Here is a 20,349-nt window from a genome sequence, read left to right on the forward strand (position 1 = left end):
CAATTAGAGATTTGTTAAGGTGTGTACCAATGTTTTTCGACCAAAATTCAATCGCAATACAAGGACACTTTTCAATGCCTCAAAGCGGTGGAAACCCATTCAGAAATGGAAAGGGATCATTCCCCCTTGTGAATGTTGAAAAAGTTTTGTTGGTGAGCAGACAGTGGTCCACAGGAGCTCTGTCACTTGTCAATCAAAAGACATAAAAACATATATGTTTTTTTAATGCCGTCCTGTTTCCTTTAAGAAAATGGGACTGCATTTTAAAAAAGTTCACTTTATTTAAAATGTGATCACAGATATGGTGGTCTGCTGACCCCGGCAGGCCACCATTCCTGTGATGGCATACTATCATAGTGAGTCCCAAATTGCATCTTACGTCTTGAATATTTATGAGGTACGTTGGATTGCGACCCACTCCGATTCAGAATTTTGTTAACTGCCCCATTAGTACATAGGTAAGTTTGCAAAGTACCTTTCCATTTACAAAAATTTGGTGCACAATTTGTGACCATGTTTTGCGAATTAAAGTTTTGAACTTCAGACCCTTTACACAGCTTTAACATGTATGCCCGAGGACTGCCTTTTACAAAGGATATGGATGTCACACACTGAGAGGAGGCGTGCACGGACCAGATAGCCCAAGACTATAGTTGGTATTCATACTGAAAGTCAAAATGGCCGAAGCTTTGTTATTGCCCCTCTGTGGTCTGGTCAGAAGTGCGTGCACCTGCTGTGGAGTATTTGGGCACCATCTTGATATTCACAGGTTAGGTAGGGTTGATGCTGGAGCTGGCCCCCCAAATTCTGAAACCTGGGAAAGAAGTTTAAAGGATCGTTCAAGGACAGTGACCCTGGGGTGAGGGAGAGCGTAGAGAACTAGGAATGAGTGGTGAGGTTGGACTCTATAAAATGGTATTTGTGAAGTTATGTCACAACAAGACCCCAGTTCTAGAAGAATTCATTCTATATTATTCCATTATTTTCTCATTTTTACACATGGTAACACTGTTTGGGAACAGTTTTCACCTTTTTAGTACCAGTTTATCAGCCAAATAGAGCAATAAGCAACTGAAAGATGACTAGTCAACCTTTGAGACGGACCTTCTGGTGCGAAGGAACAAATTTCTCCATGTTTTAGTAACATTTGATCCGTTGGAGCTAGAATCAACTATTTTTTGTTAAAATCTGCAGAATATGAACAGATTGAGGGTTGTGTGGCAAATGCAGCATATCCATGCTTATGCAGAAATTACAGAAGCACATTATTATTCCAGGAGCCCTGGGTATTAATGAGAGTGAGTCAAGATGTGCCTTTAAGGAAAAGCCTACACTGAAAAAAATAGTACATTCTGTTGTAGAACCCCCTAAAAAATATGAGGGCAAAAGGCATTGCATACATTGAGCTGGTAGTTGCAGGTGAATTAATTTTTAGGAATCTCAACTTATTTTTCTTCACTAGACTTTGACACACAGCAAGAGAGGGGAAAAAACATAATAGGAAAGGAGGAGGAGAAAGATGAAAAACCAGTGACAAAGAAAGAAAGCAAGGATAAAAAAGAACCAGAAAGATTGGGATAATTGGCATGGAGTGCCTTTTAATGGATGAAACAGGCATGAAAGACATCAAGACAAAGCAGTCTTGGTATTTTGCACCCCACATATTCGTGAGCAGCAGGCCTCTGAGCAAAACTCTGGGCACCACCAATCATTCTTTCATAAATTAAACATTCGTAATGGGCATACTGAGATTAAGTAAGGAGTGGCAATGCCAATACGTCTGACTAATGAATGAAAGTGAGTGTTGTGTCATTCAAGGGTTTAAGTATTTAATAACAGCGGCAGCTCTTCCGCAATGGTGGAGGAGTGTCACCCCATGGCTCAGAGCCAGCAGCTGAAAGATAAAACAATGGTTTATTATTGTTTTATTTTTCAACTGCTGGTTGAGCCTGTGTGTGCAGGGAGGGGCTGGGACGGGCTATGGGATGGGGGAGGAGGAGTACATTAGTGAAACAACATTTCCAACCCTCCTCAGAGTAACGCAAAGAGAACACAAACACCAGGCAAGGCTCCGGAACAGATGAAATGTTTGTTGAGGTACCAATGTTTATTGGCAGGCCAAGGCAGAAGGCAAATGCACATCCCAGTTTTACGCCTTACAAAGAAGCATCTTCTGCTCTCAGTCATTTAAGTCAAGCAGTTATATATGCTTGAAAGTGCTGTCACAGCAAAACCCCAAAAGGGGACATAGTCCAAACATGGGCAAGCATATACAAAATAGAAATGCTGCATATACACAAACTATAAGACCACAGAGTAAAATTATACTGAATGCAGTGTGGCGAAAACAAGTGAACAGACGGGCTGATCTTAAAGTGTGAGACAGAGCTAAACTTAACATGGCTTAGAGAGGTTTGTTTGCACAGCTGGTGCAGTTGTCAGAGAGGTCAGCAGGGAAGCATTAAGGAAGTGCTGAAATAGTAATGTGAAGGAGGGGAATCATTATGTGAATGAGAGGGGGAGCACATGAAAAAGCAGCTTGGTCAGGGACAGGAATAGATAGCTTGGTGGGATTCAGATAAATACAGGAGAGAATTGGAACTTAAGTATGATATCTATGTGGTACATACCTATGGATATATATATATATATATATATATATATATATATATATATATATATATATATATATATATATTATTTTTTTCTCAACAGAGTGCAATGGTGTGCACTTAAGTGCACAAGACAGTTTAGCCGGCTGTTCTAGGTCAGCCAAACAGGCATGCACAGTTAGGTTTCTCCAACCCAGCCAGGTTGAAGAAGCAGCACAGACTCCCTGTGACTGAGCAAGGAGTAAACCAGCCTGCTCAGGCCAATTCTTGCACTTCACTAATGCTTCGTAATAGCATGAGAGCAGAGCGGGGATTGCACATGGAGTCTCTGATGTTGTCACAGGGACTGCTGGGACCAGGAAGCAAAGGAGTGCGAGGCGGTCGGCTGCACCAGGTAAGTGTTTTATTTCCATTGGTAAAACACAAAAATTGCCTTACTGCATTACCATGATTTTTATTTTTATATATTTTTTATTGAGAGAATTCCCGAAAACTCTCGGAAAAATAAATCACTAGAACATTAAAGGGCAGATTTAACAGCCCCTAGTACCACTGGAGTGTAATTTTTCATGATGCTCCAGTGGCGCTAACCACTTCTCCATATTTACAAGGAAGTATAACACCACTTTTTGTGGCATGATGTCTCCTTGTAAATATGGGCCCCTCCGACGCAGTTTTTTGTGTCAGAGGGGTGTGCAATAAGTGTTGCTGTGGGCGTTCCACCGCAACATCGATTGCTTTTGATGCTGTCCTTTGATTTATGAGTTGTCGCAAACCTGAGAGAGAGCCAAAAACTAACACCACTCCAGGGGTGGCGTTAGCATGGCAAAACGAGGAGTAAAGCTTTTATTTCACCTTGTTTTTTGCTTTTTCTATGTGTGCTGCAGAATGCAGTACACGTAGAAGAAGCAAAATGCCACAGATGATTGTTTATGTGAAGGAAGGTGTCTCTTCCTGCACTTAAACAATCATTCCGAAATGACGCTTGGGACTTCTAAGTGTGCTGCATTTTGCAGCACACATAGAAGTGCCAAATCGCAATAACAGATTGTTTATGTGCAGAACGGGACATCATCCTGCACATAAAAAATCTATCCCCTCAACGCAGACACCCTTGCACCATGGTGTAAGGATGCCTGCGTTGGCACAGGCTGCTTAATTTAGTGCCGGCGCAGAGGGAAACGCAAGGCTGCGCCGTGTTTCTGTAAATACAGCACATCCCTGTGTTTTAAAAGTAGCGCAGCACTGTTATTTTGGCACAGTACTGCACTGCACCAATTTGACTTAAATCAGGAACTAGGGGCCAGATGTATGAAAACTGGGGTCTGTGAATCGCAAAATGCGAATTTTAAGAAATCGCAATTTCCGAGTCGCAATTGGCCATGTAAAAAAATAGCGATTCAGAATTAGCGATTTCTTAAAAATCGCTATTTGTGGTTTGCGAGGCCCATTTTCCGAATCGCAATTTGCATTCTCGCAATTTGAGATTTTTTTGCGATTCGGTAAAAAATCGCAAAATGCGAGAAAGTTCGAGAATGCACAACTGGAGGAGCCTGATGACTCATCAGCAGGAAATGAGTCATCCCGGGCAGGTACAAGAGCCACACCCAAGCCAGCATCCAGAGTGAGAGCAGCCCAGCCACTGTGAGGAGCACTGTGAAGGAGCAGCATCATCTGAGCCACAATGGACCCCCAAGGTCCAGGATCTGAGAAGCAGGAGAGGAAGCGCAAGCTCAAGTTCAGTGAGCAGGAGCTGGAGATCTTAGCAGAGGAGGTGGTGAGGAGCCATGACCGCCTGTTTGGCAAATCATCCCTCCAGGTGCCAGGAGAGTGAGAAGAGGAGACTCTGGCTGGAGATCCAAAGCAAGATTTGCACCATTGGAGTGGCCCAGCGCTCCATTGATGAAATCAAGAAGCGCTGGTATGACCTGCGGTCCCGGGCAAAGGAGAGGGTGGCAAGGCGACTTGCAGAGGCCAGGAGCACAGGAGGTGGACCACCAACCGAGCCACCTGCCACACCACCGGAGTACCTGGTGGAATCAACCCTCCTACCGGAAGCAGTGACAGGGGTCACTGACATAGACACCTCGGCCCAACCAAGTACCAGCCAAGGTAAGTGCAAATTTTGTTGTGTGAACACTGTATGTGCATGCATAAAAGCCCCTTAGGAATTAGCATGTAATGTGAAGTAGTGTGTGAAGTAGTCCACTCCACATCTCAGTAGCAGCACAAAAATGCATTATGGGAGTCGTGGTCCACAAACTAGTACAGACAGTGGCATGATAATGTAAGCAAGCATAGTGACACCCAAGGAAACACAACACACACTACACCATGTACAGCAGTATCTATAGTTTTATTGCCATTTCTGGACAGATAATGTAACATACAGAACTGACATGCTGCATATTGTTGTTGCAGGTGGGCCTGGCACAGCAGCCACAGCAATGACGGGTGTAGCGGATACGGACACACAGCTGCCCTCTGACAACAACACCAGTGGGTCCAGCAATCTCCCAACTGTGTGCCGCAGGCCTAGGCCATTGCCACTACCAGACCTCAGTGGTGACTCTGATGTGCAGCAGGAGAGTTCAGGCACACCATCTGCATCTGGGATGCGCAGCAAGGTACCGGAGGACAGGGGTCCTGCAGCGCGTCGTCCAAGTGCCCCAGTGTCACTACAGCAACTGCAGGAGGCAGCTGAGGGTACATCCTTCTTTGGTGGACTTGAGGCTGCTATGTTGCAGCAACAGCGCCTGCAAAATAGAAGGATCCAAAGTTTGGACAGGAGCCTTAGAGTCCACAATAGGAATACGGTTGGACTGCATCGGAGACTGGACACCCTGAATGATAACATCAACCAGCTGCGTGAGGGACAGGTACAGGCCTCCCAGGACACTAGGGAGCTGACCACTGCAGTGCGTGGCCTGTGCGAGGAGCTGAGACAAGAAAGACTGAGTAGACGCATACATGAGCACCGTTTTCGCACCATGTTTGCGACATACTGCAGGTCCTCCAATTGCATGGCCAACTCCACCGCCCTCATCGCCCGTCGTGCTTTGGCGGCCCAGGTAGAGGCTGCACACACCAGTAGGGATGTGGTCCAGGACCTTGTCCAGATCACCATTGTGATCGAACAAGTAATGGGACAGAGGTCGGCCACTCCCAGTGAGGTTGCCTTGGGGGACACGGAGGACACCTCAAGCCTCAGCAGTGTGCACGTACCAGCCCCAGACCACAGACGGCGCAGTGCCAGGCGCAGCACTGTCACAGAGCCTGACATTCAGGGTGCCAGTGATTCAACTGGGCACCCCAGTGGTGTGCGAGGGAGGAAGAAGTGACTTCTGCCTCATTGACTCTGGTGTCCCCACTATGAAGTAATAGTGTTGTACTCAGTTCATTTGTTTATTTTCGTTTTAACAATCCCCCTTTTACTTTATTCATCACAATTCATAACCTGCCGTAAAGGAATACATATTTTTTTCTCACTATAGCTACAGTAGTCAGTAGAGTTTGATTGTACATACTCATGTCTGAAATGGTTGTGTGTGATGTCAGCACGCCTTTGCCGCCCCTCTGCTGCACTGGTCCTGTCTGCTGGCTGTAGAGGTGGTATGGGATCGTCATCCTCATCTGATTCAGTGTCACTGATTTCTATAGGTATGCCCCTGGTTGTAGCTATATTGTGCAAGATTGCACAAGTAGCCACTATTCTACATGTGGTTTCTGGACTGTACTGTAGTGCCCCTCCACTCTTGTGGAGGCAACGGAAGCGACTCTTCAGGAGGCCAAATGTGCGCTCCACCACGTTGTGGGTTGCCCTGTGTGCTGCATTGTATCTCCGTTCTGCCGGTGTGGTGGGATTGAGGTAGGGCGTCATCATGTAGGTGCGCACTGCATAGGCACTGTCTCCTGAAAGGAACAGAAGGTGTGTTGGGTACCTCAGCCATCTGACATGGGTTTGTTACCTCTGCGCCAGTGTAAAGAGTGACATTACCTAGTAGATATCCTTCACCAAACTCCCCAGCTAGCAGTCTTGTGTGAATGCCGCTGTGACGAAAGATGTATGAATCATGTGTGCTCCCTGGGTACCTGGCCACGAGATCAGTTATGATGTAGGTGGCATTGCATATCACCTGTATATTCATGGAATGTTGGCGTTTACGGTTTTGGTACATATACTCTGTGACTGATGGTGGCCATATTGCCACATGAGTGCCATCTATGGCACCTAGGACGTGGGGGAACTGTGCTATCTGATAAAAGTCAATTTTTGTCTGCTGTATTTCCTGTGGGGTGTCGGGGAATCTTATGTACTGCTGGAGTTTGCTTAGCATGGCGTTGATAAATGCATTGACAAATCTGGAGAGGGTGCTCTGTGTGACCCCCCCAGCCGCTGCTATAACCCCTTGATAGCTCCCTGAGGCGAGTAGGTGTAAGGAGCATAATACCTGCACATGGGTGGGTATGCTATGGGTCCTTAGTGTTCTGCGCTGCAGTATGGGTTGTAGCTCAGCTATCAGATCAAGAATCATGGCTGAGTTCAACCTATACCTCTCATATATTTCCTCCTCTGTCAGGTCAAACAGTGTAATGCGCACTTTGAAAATGCGCTCCTGTCTCCTCCTCCCTCTCCTCAAACCTGCCAGGATCCTCATCCTCCTCGCCATGACGTAGAGAGCAGCCATTGTGGTAGGGAGTCTGAGGCATTCTGGGCCTCTTTATATAGGTTGCACCTGGTTACCACCTGCTTTCACTTAGTGGTATTTTGCATGTGAAAAATCCCATTCTGCGAAAAATAGCTAATTACGATTTTTGGATGCATCTCTTTGCGAATCGGAGTTTGCGATTCGCATTTTGCTCCTCGCAATTTCCTACTGGAAATACCGAATCGCAAAATGCGACTCGCAAAACCAGGTCGCAAAGCAAAAAATCGAATTTTTCTGATTTCTTGTTTTTGGTCTGCGAATGCCTTTTATGCATCGCAGACCACGTTTTTGCACTCGCAAACGGCCGATTTTTGCGATTCGCACCGTTTGCGAGTGCAAAACCTTTTAAAACATCTGGCCCTAAATGCATAAAACATCTTGGTCATTACTCATTACAGATTCCTAAATCAGAATTTTGCATATAATATCATCTAAGATAAAAACAATCTGTCTCCTTAAAAAGATATCACATAACATTGCAAAGTTAGCATTGCACCTTACACATCAAACTTAATTTATTTCCCCCGTTGAGAGAGGATCCATTACGATATATGATTTGCTCATCCGAGACTCTCTCAAAGCTTTATTTATTTATTGTAGGATCTAGATCTTAAAGGTTATTTCCTCTAACGCTCCTTAATTTTGCCTAGCTTAGACCGCCATTGTTGAGATGATAGAACCTCTGTGAGCCAGCTCTGCAAAATTAATGACCTAGCTATTAGAGCAAAGATAAAGAGATGTTTTGCTTGTAAGGAGCTAGTTTTAATTTCAGATGAGACTCCAAGTACTGTTGTTTGAGCGTTCAACGGCTGTTCTATTCCCAGCATACCAGTGCAACACCAGGCAAATTTGTCCCACAGTGACCTTATTTTAAATCAACCTCAAATGGTATGCCTCCAACCACCCGCCTCTTCTAATGAGCAGTGAAAACATGACGGGAATTTGATGATAGACTTTATGCATAAAAGTTGGGGTTCTATATAAATACCATTTAGTATAAAACTGCATGTGCCTAAGATTTGCACCCTTCAGTAAAGAGGTATTAAATTTGTTGATCTTATTCCACTGAGCAGCTGTGAGCTGGATACCTTCTTTGGCCTACCACTTGTCTCGAGGTTATAGATATAATATGTTGGCCTTTTGCTGTCTAAAAAGAGCAACCCATCAACGAAGAGACCTACGAGTTCTAGACTACAACAGATCTTCCGCCAAGTATTTAAAAAAATTAAAAATTTGGATATAAGACCATTCTAACGCAGCTTTAAATTGCCTAATATTATCCTCAACTTCACTCCAAACCTTCAAGGATTCACTATGAATAAAGTCTATCAGTGTGCAGAAGCCATTGCTTTCCCATTTGGAAATAATGTTTTTCTCAAGAAGGGGTTGTAGGAAAGTACCCTCTTTTTGGCATGTTACCCCCAATTTCTGCCTGATGTCAGTGTGTTTTGGACACTTTTAGTAAATCGACAGCGGCTTCACTACTAGTGCTCTGGAAAGCTTTTTAAAATCTTTTATATTGCTTAATACTGTGTGATTTGTATACTTTTATATTTAGAGTGTTTAAATTGTTTTAGTCTGTTTGTCCTCTGCTACCCATATTGTGTGACTAGCGGAGGGACTATTATACATGCTAATCCCTCTGTCAGAATCTAATCTTTGCTCCCCTCCCCCCCTTGGTCCGTGATCAGTGGCCTCGGGGGTAGGGATTTTTGACCTCTGCCTCTGGCCAACATTTTTCCTCCCCGCTTACAGCACACCACTAGCCGCCATCCTAAGTGGGTTAGCGGTCTAGTTGCCGCTCACCCAGTCTCTATATTTAGCCCGGATGCAGGCTACGCGCAGCGGATGACACTTTTAGTAAATCGACAGCGGCTTCGCTACCAGCGCTCTGGAAAGCTTTTTAAAATCTTTTATATTGCTTCATACTGTGCGAATTTTATACTTTTATATTTAGAGTGTTTAAATTGTTTTAGTCTGTTTGTCCTCTGCGACCCATATTGGGTGACTAGCGCAGGGACTATTACATATGCTACTTCCTCTGTCAGGATCTAATCTTTGCCCCCTCCCTTGGTCTGTGTTCAGTGGCCTCAGGGGTAGGGATTTTTGACCTCGGACTCTGGCCACAATTTTTCCTCCCCGCTTAGAGCACACCACTAGCCACCATCTTAAATGGATTAGCGGTCTAGTTGCCACTCACCCAGTCTGTCTGGCCTATATTTAGCCCTGATGCAGGCTACGTGGACCAGACAACACTTTTAGTAAGTTGACAGCGGCTTCACTACTAGCGCTCTGGAAAGCTTTTTAAAATCTTTTATATTGCTTAATACTGTGTGAATGTTATACTTTTATATTTAGAGTGTTTACATTGTTTTAGTCTGTTTGTCCTCTGCCACCCATATTGGGAGACTAGCGCAGAGACTATTACATACCTACTCCCTCTGTCAAGATCTAATCTTTGCTCCCCTCCCCCCAACCCCCTGGGCCGTGTTCCGTGGCCTCGGGGTAAGGATTTTTGACCTCTGCCTCTGGCCGCCATTTTTCCTCCCTGCTTAGAGCACACCACTAGCCGCCATCTTAAGTGGGTTTGCGGTCTAGTTGCTGCTCAGCCAATCTGTCTGGCCTATATTTAGCCCTGATGCAGGCTGCGCACAGCGGATGACACTTTTAGCAAGTTGACAGCGGCTTCGCTACTAGTGCTCTGGGAAGCTTTTTAAATTCTTTTATATTGCTTAATACTGTGTGAATATTTATACATTTATATTTAGAGTGTTTAAATTGTTTTAGTCTGTTTGTCGTCTGCTACCCACTATGGGTGACTAGCGCAGGGACTATTACATTTGCTACTCCCTCTGTCAGGATCTAATCTTTGCTCCCCTCCCCCCTCTTGGCCCGTGATCAGTGGCCTCGGGGTAGGGATTTTTGACCTCGGCCTCTGGCCGCCATTTTTCCTCCCCGCTTAGAGCACACCACTAGCCTCCATCCTAAGTGGGTTAGCGGTCTAGTTGCCGCTCGCCCAGTCTGTCTGGCCTATATTTAGCCCTGATGCAGGCTACGTGCTGTGGATGACACTTTTAGTAAATTGACAGCGGCTTCGCTACTAGCGCTCTGGAAAGCTTTTTCAAATCTTTTATATTGCTTAATACTTTGTGAATTTTTTTACATTTATATTTAGATTGTTTAAATGGTTTTAGTCTGTTTGTCGTCTGCTACCCATTATGGGGGACTAGCGCAGGGACTATACCATATGCTACTCCCTCTGTCAGGATCTAATCTTTGCTCCCCTCCCCCTTGATCCGTGTTCAGTGGCCTCAGGGTAGGGATATTTGACCTCGGCCTCTGGCCGCCATTTTTCCTCCCAGCTTAGAGCAGACGACAAGCGGCCATCGTAAGGGGGTTAGCAGTCTAGTTGCCGCTCGCCCAGTCTTTCTGGCCTATATTTAGCCCTGATGCAGGCAACGCGCAGAGGACAACACTTAGTAAGTCAACAGCGGCTTTGCTACTAGCGCTCTGGAAAGCTTTTTAAATTTTTTTATATTTAAAATCTTTTATAGTGCTTGAAAGTGTGAATTTTATACTTTTATATTTAGAGTGTTTAAATTGTTTTAGTCTGTTTGTCCTCTGCTACCCATATTGGGTGACTAGCGCAGGGACTATTACATACGCTACTCCCTCTGTCAGGATCTAATCTTTGCTCCCCTCCCCCAACCCCCAGGGCCGCGTTCAGTGGCCTCGGGGGTAGGGATTTTTTACCTCTGCCTCTGGCTGCCATTTTTCCTCCCCCCTTAGAGCACACCACTAGCCGTCATCTTAAGTGGGTTTGCGGTCTAGTTGCCGCTCCCCCAGTCTGTCTGGCCTATATTTAGCCCTGATGCAGGCTACGCGCAGCGGACGACACTTTTAGTAATTCGACAGCGGCTTCGCTACTAGCGCTCTGGAAAGCTTTTTAAAATCTTTTATATTGCTTTACTGTATGAATTTTTATACATTTATATTTAGAGTGTTTAAATTGTTTTAGTCTGTTTGTCATCTGCTACCCATTATGGGTGACTAGCGGAGGGACTATACCATATGCTACTCCCTCTGTCAGGATCTAATCTTTGCTCCCCTCCCCCTTGGTCCGTGTTCAGTGGCCTCAGGGTTAAGGATTTTTGACCTTGGCCTCTGGCCGCCATTTTTCCTCCTCGCTTAGAGCACACCACTAGCTACCATCCTAAGTGGGTTAGCGGTCTAGTTGCCGCTCGCCCAGTCTTTCTGGCCTACATTTAGCCCTGATGCAGGCTACGCGCAGAGGATGACACTTTTAGTAAGTAGACAGCGGCTTTGCTACTAGCACCCTGGAAAGCTTTCTAAAATCTTTTATATTGCTTAATACTGTTTGAATTCTATACCGCTATACTAAGATTGTTTAAATTGTTTTAGTCTGTTTGTCCTCTGCTACCCCTATTGGGTGACTAGCGCAGGGACTATTACATATGCTACTCCCTTTGTGAGGATCTAAGCTTTATTCACCTCCCCTCCTTGGTCCGTGTTCATTGGCCTCGGGGGTAGGGATTTTTGACCTCGGCCTCTGGCTGCAATTTTTCCTCCCCGCATCGAGCACACCACTAGCCGCCATCGTAAGTGGATTAGCGGTCTAGTTGCGATTCACCCAGTCTGTCTGGCCTATATTTAGCCCTAATGCAGGCTACGTGGAGCAGATGACACTTTTAGTAAGTCGACAGCAGTTTCGCTACTAGCGCTCTGGAAAGCTCTTTTATATTGCTTAATACTGTGTGAATTTTATACTTTTATATTTAGAGTGTTTAAATTGTTTTAGTCTGTTTGTCCTCTGCTATCCATATTGGGTGTACTAGCGCAGGGACTATTACATACGCTACTCCCTCTGTCAGGATCTAATCTTTGCTCCCCTCACCCCCTTGGTCCGTGTTCAGTGGCCTCGGGGGTAGGAATTTTTGACCTCGACCTCTGGCCGCCATTTTTCCTCCAATTTAGAGCACACCACTAGCCGCCATCTTTAGTGGGTTTGATGTTTAGTTGCTGCTCGCCCAGTCTGTCTGGCCTATATTTAGCCCTGATGCAGGCTACGAGCAGCGGACGACACTTTTAGTAAGTCGACAGCGGCTTCGCTACAAGCGCTCTGGAAAGCTTTTTAAAATCTTTTATATTGCTTAATACTATGTGAATTTTATACTTTTATATTTAGAGTGTTTAAATTGTTTTAATCTGTTTGTCCTCTGCTACCCATATTGGGTGACTAGTGCAGGGACTATTACATACGCTACTCTCTCTATCAGGATCTAATCTTTGCTCCCCTCCCCCCGGTCGGTGTTTAGTGACCTCGGGGTAGGGATTTTTGACCTTGGCCTCTGGCCGCCATTTTTCCTCTCCACTTAGACCACACCACTAGCTGCCATCTTAAGTGGGTTAGCGGTCTAGTTGCCGCTCGCCCAGTCTTTCTGGCCTATATTTAGCCCTGATGCAGGCTACGTGCAGCAGACGTGCGCAGTGAGCACACCTATGGCAAGCCCATCTGCGCCCGTCTGCACCAGGATGGATCTAGGGTCCGGCCTCCATGTCCCTGAAAAAAGGGAAAGAATCAAGTATCACTCCGACCTCCTCCTTTCCATGAGGCCGGTCGCTTAGAGAGCCTGCGCTCATAGTTTTGATCTCACATACCTGAAGGATCATTGCAATGAGTCTCTTGGTCTCCACGACTAGTCCTGGATAAACATGACTTAGTGGCCCAGGAGGGAAGCAAGCGTCTCCTCTTATTAGCAAACTGTTGCTCCCTGGTAGAACATAAATTAGATATACATCTGCTCCTTGAATAGCTCTCACCTATGGTCTTGTTTTTGATGGAGACCTGGCTCCATGAGGGTTTGGCCCCTGATGTTGACCTGGCTCTACCCAAAGGTTATTTGATAAATAGGCTTGATCAAGCTTCCGCCAGAGGTGGGGGCATTGCGATCATATATAGGGACAACCTAACTGTCAATTCACATCCTATGCAGCTAATAGGTTGTGAAAGTATGCACTTTTCTATTACTTTGAGTCCACAATATACTCTCTCAGGTGCCCTGGTTTATCGACCTACGGGTCCCCTGGAAAATTTCCTACAATCCCTTACAGATAATATTGCCGAGCTAGTATGCTCTAAACCTAATTTCACACTGCTGGGTGATTTTAACATCCATGCGGATGAGGCAGAGATCTCTGTCATCATATCCCTTCTCTCTGACATGGATGCCCTAAACTTGGTACAACTGATTAAGGGCCCGACACACGTTAGGGGCCATACTATTGATTTAGTTTTCTCTACTATTACAGAAATTACCCTTATGTCCCCGTCCTTTGGCCTGGTCCGATCACTTCCTGGTAACCCTGGAACTAGCTATTCCTAGCACCAGAAAACTCCTCCATAACATAGCCCTACCTATCAGACGCTGGCGTAATCTAAAAGCCACGGCCTGGACTAATACGCTGGACCGGTTGAGACCATCCACGTAAGACAATACTAGGGACATGCTAGAGTCTTTCAATAGCTGGATCATCATCAGCTTAGATGTGTTGCTGCCCAGTTCTACTAAAGTTAGTGGACACTGTAGGCAGGGTGCTCTTTGGTTCTCTCCACATCTTCTAAATCTCAAGAGAGAATGTAGAAAATTGGAAAGAAGATGGTGAAAATCATATGATGAAACTCTAAAACAATAGTACAGGAAAGCCATTTGGTCCTATCATGCTGAAATAAAAATAGCCCAAGCCGGTTATTACTCAGAAAAAATTGCGTTGGCATCAAATTCACCCAAGGATATCTTTCGAATATTGAATGAAATTACCCAATCCCAGCAGAATTTGGCACTCCCAGATCCTTCTCAAGAGCATGTTAATAACCTTGCAACATACTTCCAACAAAAAGTATCACACATCTACTTGACTCTCCCTACAATAACTGCCCATACCCAGAGCCCATAGCGTCCATGGCTCATTGACGATCACTTCTGGGGGGTGGGGCTTCAGTCGGAAAGTGCTCTAACGGAAAGACGTGTGGGCCGTCATGCCTATTGCTCCGTCAGGGTGAATTACCATATATGAAATAAAATTATTAAGCGACTGTGAATTTCAATGGGATAACAGAGACTTCCCTAGTCTGTTTTCACTTTTTATATCATGAGGTGTTATACACAGTTTTAAATACTGTTTGAAAAGGGTGCCTCACCATCGTTGATCAAGGCTGCATGTCAGCCGAAAAGCGTATGACAGTATTCTGATAATAAAGATTTTAAAGCTTATGCAGAAGTGTTGTTATCCTTGGTTTCAAGGGACTGGTGGAATATATATATATATATATATATATATATATATATATATATATATATATATATATATATATAGTTTTGTAGAAATCCAGTTTTATTCGAACCAATGGTCCTCACCCCAACTTGTTTCGGCCGTAGCCTTGGTCGCGGGGAGTTATTTTTGTTAGTACAGAGAACCGAGTGGTATGTTAATGGGCTGCCGTAGCCCGTCTTGGACCACCGTTTTAATGTGTCTCCAGGACTCCGGGTGAAGGAGGTATGATATGTATATATACACATATATATATATATATATATATATATATATATATATATATATATATATATATATACGCATACATATACACATATCGATAATACCTATGGCGGTTAGGACCACTGCTACTTAGAAAAAGCATTTTTTGACTTGCCTATATCTTTATCCAGGTTTGACGTATGTTAATGGGCTGCAGTAGCCAGTCTTGGACCACCGTTTTAAAGTGTCTCCAGGACTTCAGGTGAAGGAAGTATGATATGTATAAATATATATATATATATATATATATATATATATATATATATATATATATATCGCCTGTGGCGGTTAGGACCACTGCTGCTTAGGAAAGGATTTTTTGACTTGCCTATATCTTTTGACGAATCTTCATGAAACTGTCCCAAAAAAGTGCCCTTGTAATTCTTGTTTCAGGATGATCCATCAAGCGGGGGCCGAGAAAAAGGGGGAAAAAAAGGGGGGGTAAAAAAACATGTGTTCCCCATGTTAATTCCCATAGGGCCTTTGAACATGACTACAACCTGAACTGATGGATGGAATTACGCCAAATTTTTCAGAAAGCTAGCTTTTGGTATGCAGATTATGCTTTCACTTGTATGGTGTAATCTGTCCAGTAGTTGTGGAGATATTAAAGGGAAAACACATTTGAATATCAAGGGTCATGGATTCATCACAACGTTTTTCACGGCGATCACTATGTATTCGCAAATGCAGGCAACAACAGGGATGCTGTGATTGGCTGGCCGTAATCTGACTAGAAAGTTGCGGCTGCTATTTTAGATAATGGGACAGGGTCCCCGGGACTGAAAAGAAAAGTGGCATAAGGGGTCAGGGTGTGGTTACTCTGAGCCCAGATCAGTGATATGGAAGTGTTTGTAGGTCACATATGACCTTAGAATGCTGTTTCTTCCACACTATGCAATATTCGCAAATACGTCAAGATGCTCAGCACTGATCTACATGTATCGTGTTGACAAATTCATGAATATCGTCAACATTTTTTTTTTACAGACATTCATACACTAATTCGTTCAGTTACAGTGGCGCTCAGAAACTCATGCACCCATTCACAGAACCACTGAGAGAGACATGCACTTATTCTCAGACCTAGTCTGACCTGCAGGCACCTAGTCGAAGAGCAATTCACACCCTCATGCACCCATTCTGAGATCCACTCACACCCTGACGCACCTATTCAAAGACCCATTTACACCCTCATGCAGCCATTCGCCCACCTAGTCATACCGTCATGCACCTATTCACATATCCACTCAGACCCATGTGCACCTATTCACAGATCCACTCAGACCCTCATGCACCCATTCAGAGACCCAGTAACTCCCTCTCACATCTATTTGCAGGCCCGGTCACACACTCATGCACCCATTCATAGATCCACTCACACCCTGATGCACCCATTTGCTGTCCTAGGCTCACCTTGATGCACACATTCACAGACCCACTCACACCCTCATGCATCCATTCAATCATCCACTCACACCATGATGCACCAATTTGCAGACCCACTCACTCACTCATTCACAGACCCACTCACACGCACCCATTTGCAGACTCACAGTCACACCGTCAAGCACTCATTTGCGGACCCAGTCACACCCTCATGCACCCATTTTCAGACCCAGTCACACCCTCATGTACTCATTCACAGATCCACTCACACCCTGATGCACTTATTTGCAGGCCCAGTCACACCATCACGCACCCATCTTCAGTGCCATCACACCCTATGCACCCATTTGCAGACCCATTGACACCACCATGCACCCATTCACACCCTCATACACCCATTCACAAATCTCCTCACAGCCTCACACACCCATTCACAGACCTAGTTACATGCTTCTTGTGTCCATTTGCAGACCCAGTCACACCCTCATGCTCCCATTTGCAGATCCACTAATACCCTAACACACCTATTTGCAGACCAGGCACTCCATTAAGCATTTGCAGCCATTCACAGATCCACTCAGAGCCTCAGGCACCCATTTACAGATCCACTCAGACCTTTATGCACCGATTCAGAGTCTCAGTCACAGTGTCATACACCCATTCGCAGTCCCAATCACAACCTAATGCACCAATTTATAGATCCACATGCACTCTGATGCACCTATTCGCAGACCTAGGCATATCCTCATGCACTCATTCACAGATCCACTCACACCCTGTCAAACCCACTTGCAGGGCTAGTCACACCCTCATTCACCCATTCACAGACTCACTCACACCCTCACGCACACATTCTCAGACTCACTCCCACCCTCATGCACCCATTTGCAGACCCAGTCACACCCTTATGTACCCATTCACAAATTCACTCACACTCTTATGCCCCCATTTGCAGACCCAGTTATACCTTTATGCACCCATATATGGATCCACTCACACCCTTACACACCCATTTACAGACCCACTGACACCATCATGCATCTGTTCACCGAAGCACACTCTGACACACCCATTTGGAGACCCAGTCACACCATCATGCACCAATTTGCAGACCCAGCCACACCCTTGTGCACTCATTCACAGATCCACTCACACCCTGACGCACTCATTCACAAACCCAGGCACACCTTTATGCACTCATTCACAGACTCACTCACACTGTCATGCACCCATTCACAGATCCGCTAACACCCTAATGCACCCATTCGCAGACTCACTCACACCCTCATGCATCCATTTACAGATCCACTTACACTCTGATGCATCCATTTGCAGACCCAGTTACACCGTCAAGCACCCATTTGCAGACCCAGTCACACCCTCACGTTCCCATTTGCAGACCCAGTAACACCCATTTGCAGACCCAGTTACTCCCTTATGTACCCATTCACAGATCCAATCACACCCTGAGGCACCCATTTGCAGACCCAGTCACACCCTCAGCCACCAATTTGCAGACCCAGTCACACCCTCATGCACCCAACTACAGATCTACTCACAGCCTGACACACCCATTCACAGGTCCACTCACACCCTGACACACCTATTCGCAGACCCAGTCACACCCTCATGCTACCATTCACAGACCCACTTTTACCCTGATGCACCTATTTGCAGACCGAGTCACACCCTCGAACAACCACCCACCTATCACACCCTCATGCACCCATTCACAAATCCACTCGCACTCTTACATACCCATTGACAGACCCAGTTACACCCTCATGCACCCAATTGCAGACCCAGTCACATCTCACACACTGACAAACCCAATCGCAAATATAGGCCCTCATTACAACCCTGGAGGTCAGTGATAAAGTGGCAGTAATACCACCAACGGCTGGTGGTAATTACCACCAAATTATGACCATGGCAGTGAGAACTCAGATAAACACCCACTTTACCACACCGACCTCCAGGGCGGAAACAACAGCCACAATGGCGGTAGCTGCCTACAGCCAGACGGAAGACAATGTCCCACCCACCGTATTAAGACTCTGCAATCCTCCACCTTTTCCCGGCGCGGTACCAACGACATCAAAAGCATGTCGGAAACACTGCACAGAAGTGAAAGGACTCACCATTGAAAATATAGGGAAGAACCAGCCGCCATGGAGCCCGAGCTGCATGTCTTCCCAATGATTTTCTATGTGCTTCTCCACCACAAACACCAACGATGGCGAAGACGATGACAGTGAGTACAGCCACCTAGCACACAAGGGGGGGAAGAGAGTGACACGCACGTGCACCACGCATCCCCCAACACCATACACACAATCAACTGCATTAATAAAACACATATACCCTGCACCTCGGATGAATAATGCAAGGACAACAGGAATTTACTAAAGTGAGTGTAATAAGATCAACACAGTAGAAATAAGAAATATGCAATGTAACTGGTATATACAAATGCACAGTTCAAGGGACACTGCCCAGTCCTTTTTGTGCGTGGGCCACAGGCCCACAGGCCAAAGTCCAATGCCCCACTTGTCACCTGCACCAACACGGAGAGAACACTGCAGGGGCATTAGTTGGAAAATAAGTAGGCACCTCAGGGGAATGGGGAACGGGGGGCACCTCAGCCGGCAGATGGAACAAGACCACAGGTTTCGGGGGGGGCAGCATACCCAGTGCTTGGTCCTGGGGAGTGCACGGCCACAGTCTCTCAAGTGGGTGACTTGCCCACATGCTCTGGAGGGAGCAACATGCCCAGTGCTCTGTCCTGGGGAGTGCAAGGCCATAGTCTCTTAAGTGGGTGACTTGCCCACATGCTCTGGAGGGGTCATCATGCCCTGTGCTCTTGATCCTGGGGAGTCTGGGGCCAGTGGATGTCTTACCCACTGGTTCTGCAGGGGGCATAGTGCCCTGTGCTCTTGATCCTGGGGAGTGCAAGGACATAGGCTCTCAGGTAGGTGTCAGACCCACTGGATTAGCAGGGGCCAGGCTGCACAGCAGCCCATGGAGGCAGGACTCCATACTGTCTGCCGGCGGTGATGGCTCCTCAGTGGTGGAAGTGGTGCTGCTGGAGCCACTAGTGGGGGAAAGCTCCTGCCCATCCCCTGCACCCTCGGATGGCTGCCCACTAGTGGCGGTGCTGCTGCTGGTGGGGGGAATCTCCTGCCCATCCCCTGCAGCCTCGGAAGGCTGCTCAGTGGTGGTGGTGGTGCTGCTGCTGGTGGGGGGAAGCTCCTGCCCATCCCCTGCAGCCTTGGACGGCTGCCCACTGGTGGTGGTGGTGCTGCTGCTGATGGTGGGGGAAGCTCCCGCCCCTCCCCTACAGCCTCGGACAGCTGCCCAACCATGGTTGGTGGCGGGGGCTCTGTCTGAGTCCCTTCCCCAGGCCCCTTGTCATTCCTGCCTGCTGGTGCTGGCTCCTCGCCCTTCTTGGCAGCAGCTGGGGCTGGATCCTTGCCCTTCCTGGCAGCAGCTGGGGCTGGCGCCTTGTCCTTCCTGGCAGCAGCTGGGTTGGCTCTTTGCCCTTCCTGGCAGCAGCTGGGGCTGGCTCCTTGTCCTTCCTGGCAGCAGCTTGTGCTGGCCCCTTGCCCTTCCGGGCAGCAGCTGGGGCAGGCACCCTTTCCTTGAGGTTGCCTGGTGCAGGCTCCTTCACCCTCTGGACAAGTGCCTGGGATCCTTTCCCACCACGAGTGGGTGTGGAGACTACTGTGCCCGTGGACTCGGTAGCTGAGGTGCTTGCCTGGGTTTTTGTCACCCTGGGCTGGCGTGAAGGGCAGTGGGAGAGGTAGAGACGAGGTAAATGGTGGACAGGAAAAGCTTTTTTAGGGACATTGGGGCAGGAAGAGGGAGAAGGTTTGGGAGAAGAGGAAGAAGGCGTGGTTGTAGGAGGTGTGTGTCTGCTGATTTTGGGTACAGGTGCATGGGCTGGATGCTGTTGTTAGGTGGATGGCTGTTGGGTGTCTGAATGCTTGCGTTTGTGTACCTTAGGAGGGGGGACAGAGACAGTG

The sequence above is a fragment of the Pleurodeles waltl genome, chromosome 7 (assembly GCF_031143425.1).
Source record: "Pleurodeles waltl isolate 20211129_DDA chromosome 7, aPleWal1.hap1.20221129, whole genome shotgun sequence".
Taxonomy (NCBI): domain Eukaryota; kingdom Metazoa; phylum Chordata; class Amphibia; order Caudata; family Salamandridae; genus Pleurodeles; species Pleurodeles waltl.